A 4,082-nucleotide genomic window follows, 5' to 3' on the forward strand; every position below is an offset into this window, starting at 1 on the left:
CAAAATGCCATCAGATCTTAGCAGTTCTCTTTTATCCTTGGTAGAAGTCATTTCTCTAGCCTAGCACATTTGGTTTGGTTGTATTTATCCAGAATGCCTTGCCCTGTAGCCCGCTTCCTGCTTTTGGAACAGTCTCCAGTCTGCGTATCTCTTCAACTGAACAGGGACCAAGGATTTTAGGTGGACCAGAGTTTGGTTTTTTTGGTCACACCTCCACAAACGGACCAGAGTTCGATTAAAGCTGGTGTGAATGCAGCCTTAATGAACCCATCCATCCCTGCCAAGTGCATCTTCCAACCAGTTTATTCTTGACAATGAAGACATTCCCTTGCTTCATGCAAGAAAACAAAACAAAAGCAGTCAATTGAAGTCTCTAAAACAGATTCCTACAGTGTTTTTCTTGCATCTTATCTTGCATCTTGCATAAACAAGACTGGCAACAATCAGTCAAGAGTCAGTTTGAAAAGCCTAAATCGTACTCACCCTGCACAGTGCATCTCTAACCATCTTGATGGTCTTCTGATCCAGTAAATAAGACTTTCAACAATTACTAACACTTACACAGAGATGCCTGATAATGTCTTCCAAGAAGCAAACAAATTGAATTGGTTTCTGCTCCTGTCAAAGGAATCAACTTCCAGTAATCACCCCACATGGCAAACAAAGATAAAAAAAGAAAGAGTGAAACGAAGAAAAGGGGGGAAATTTTGCAAGCCATATAATTTTTTTTTTACCCAAACATTTCTTCTAATGATATTGTAATAAGATGCCTTGCAATAGAGTGGGAATGGAAAACGTAATTACATGCATTAGTTTATCTGAGCGCTCGTACCGTCGCAGATCCATCAGTTTTTCAGAGCTCATCTGGAAGCCCATGCATCACTGTCAGGAGACGTTTGACGGGAGCTGGTGGTGGAGGGGGCGGCGCGTGGGGGACGTGTTCATTTGTTAGCTTCGTTTAAAAGATGGCGCCTCAGATTCACTTAGGCCCAGACGAAGCAGAGCGGTTATGACAGCGCCATTACGAAACCACACATAAAACAGAGAGAAGGTCTGAGACGGAGCGCTCGGCGCTTTGGCAACTTCATCAGCTTTTTGCATTAAGGTGATTACAGTCGATGAGCAGCGCCCGAGTCGTGTTGTGAGTATTAATGATGAGATGACGATACGGTGACTGTTTTTTACCACCTGGACTCATATTAGCTGCTGGGGCTATCGTTAAAAACTCAAGGTTTTACCAGAAGCCTTTGGATGTTTTTGTGATCTATTTTAAATCGTTTCCTCACAATTTGAGCTCATCATTCCTCTTGCACAATTTTTAAAGTTCATGCAAAGTTCACCACAGCCTTGAATGCATATTCATCTCCGAGCTGAACTTTACTCAGGGATAACATCATTTGCATCACATAGAGAGCTTTGATTTCAGCTAGAGATCAAACTTCAGATAAAAACTGACAGCAAAGTCTGAGGCGTGAGTCATATGTTAACGTTTATGATCATTTGGATCCATAAATAAGTTTATTTCATATGTTTTCTTTGTTTGAGTGCTTAGAATGTCTCTTTTAATGATTTTAACTTTAACTAGGCCATATCAACAACTTGATTCTCTACTTCTTAAGCAGTTTTGCAACGTTGCCATGTTTGGAGACAAACTTCAGCTTTCCATCAAATAGACAATGAGTGAATATTTCTGGTACAAAATGAGTTTAAATTCTGATTGTATTTGTGAGACTTATTTTATAGCTTCCACTTTCACATTTCTCTCAGCTGATTAAATCATCAAGTTTTTGTTGTTTGAGTATCTAATTTTTTCTCCTAATAACCTGAGGGACTACATCTGTTGCCATCACACAAGCTCGGGTTTTGCTTTGACAAACTGAATTTTTAATGAAAAAGAGTCGACTACGGCATTTAGCTCATCATGGGATGCTTAAAAGTTTCCACTAAAACAAAACTAATACAATAATCACATCATGAAATTAAACATTGAAGGGAAAAGTGCAGATTATTTTAAAATCATCAAGATTTAAGTTGTTTTTCTGACAATCCTGCAAAAAATGATAATCAATCCTCACCTTATTTAATTTATTATTCTCAATCCAGTCGCTGTAATCTCAGAATGCCAAGCTGAATTCCCAAAATTCACTACTACTGTCATCTAATCCTGATAAATCGTTATTATTATTATTTATTCAGTTAGATAAAAACTGCGTTTTCCGTAATCCACAGCCTTTGGGACTGAAACCCCGAATCTCAAGACAGAAAAGAAACTAAACATTTCCCATTCAATCATGAAAAGGGAAAAAAACATCTAAACTTTACAGACAAAATTCAGAGAGAAATTTTGGAGAAAACTATTTTATAAGAGCAGATTCCAGTTTACATTATTCTGTCTGATAAGCAGGGGTGAAAGTAAGGGGGTACGGCAGGGTACTGCGTACCCCTAAAAGATTTAGCAGGGGTACGCAGTACCTGCAAGAGAGAGGAGCGGCTGTCTGCTGTAAAAAAAAAAGAATGGGTTCACTGTGCAGCCGTGAGTTCACCCACTAATCAGCCGTGACTGATTAGTTTTTCAAGAACAATCTAAAACACAACTTAATCAGTTAATAAATAACTTTTTTCTCATATCATATTGTTTCTGTACTGTTCGTGTTTTACTAGAGCAGCAGTGCAATAAGTGGATCGTGGAAGGTTTTGAGTTAATCTCGGCATTAGGAGACAAACTGAACGCCACCAGGACGATGAGACCAGCACGTCCTCCTCTTATTGGCTTATAACGTTTGTAACTTTATTAAAGAACAGCAAAAAAATCAAAACATGTTCAAATTAATGACCCAACAACAATAATAATCTCAGTGATTATTGTTACAACAAGGTGTTGCGAAATTCTGTGAGTTTCGGTTCCATTACCAAAATAACGAGCAGAGCAGGAGTTTAAAATGAACTAATCAACCACAGCTGTGTTCATGGAGGCTTATTAATGATCGCAAAATAAATATCAAGCCTGAAAACCTAATATTGTAACGGACTGAATGTTATATTTTTAACGTAATCTCTGGTCGGCTTGTGGAGCGCAGGAGGTTGCCATGGCAACGGGTGTGCTTAAATGACAGAGAGAGAGAGAGAGTAAAAAGGTGCGAGTGGTTTAGAGTTGATCACCTGTTCAGTTATTTTATCTTTGCATTGGTGCATCACAGCCGCTGTAGTTTCTGAACGTTCAATAAGTGACAAACTTGGACTAATTATCTYGTTCTTTGTGACTATACGTCATTTACAACAAACATCAAACACAATAAATATGTTTCATTAAGTATTTAACAAACAAATGGCTTCTACCGCGATGATTATGTGAAATTAAATTAATTGTCTAAGATAAAAAAATTGTTTGTTGCTGTCGGACTCGGAGTCTGAGAGGCTTTTCCTTTACCAAATAATTTTGTTTTTTGCCTCTTATTTAGTGGAAATATTGATGTTGATGAGACTTTCTCTAAAATGATAACCTTTTCAACCTTTATAGCTCCACTGTTGAAAATAAGGCTCTAACATTCACAAATGACATTGAAATAAAATTCAGTCCAACATCTGGTTTGAGGTGATTCCTCTGGAACCTGTTGGAGGAAAAATATCCCAACTTCACAAGATGAGCTTTAACCTAACAGAGCTCTGTGGTTCCTCCTGTCATTATGAGAGTCAGGGTGAGGAGGCGCCATGTTAGGAAGAGAAGTGGAAGCTGCAGGATCTTCAGAACAGGTCATGATGCTGGGCTACTGATTATCCCTCTGTCTGGACACAGAATCAATAGAATCAGTTTAAAAGCTAAGATGAACAGTTATATGCCAGAAATGGAAAACTGGGATGCACTTCATGCCATGACGTTCAGGATTTAGGTCTCATGGCATCTCAAGGTGTCAGCATTGCAGCCAGTGGGCTGAGAGAAATACAGCTTTTTTTTGTAGCACTTCAAGAGCTACCCAGCTTTTATCGCTTCGCAAAAAAATTAATCAGCACAGAAACTCCAAAGCACACAAAGAATCAGTTATATATATATACATACACCAAAAATATAGTTTGGTGCATATATA

The sequence above is a fragment of the Poecilia reticulata genome, linkage group LG2, assembly GCF_000633615.1.
Source record: "Poecilia reticulata strain Guanapo linkage group LG2, Guppy_female_1.0+MT, whole genome shotgun sequence".
Classification (NCBI taxonomy): Eukaryota; Metazoa; Chordata; class Actinopteri; order Cyprinodontiformes; family Poeciliidae; genus Poecilia; species Poecilia reticulata.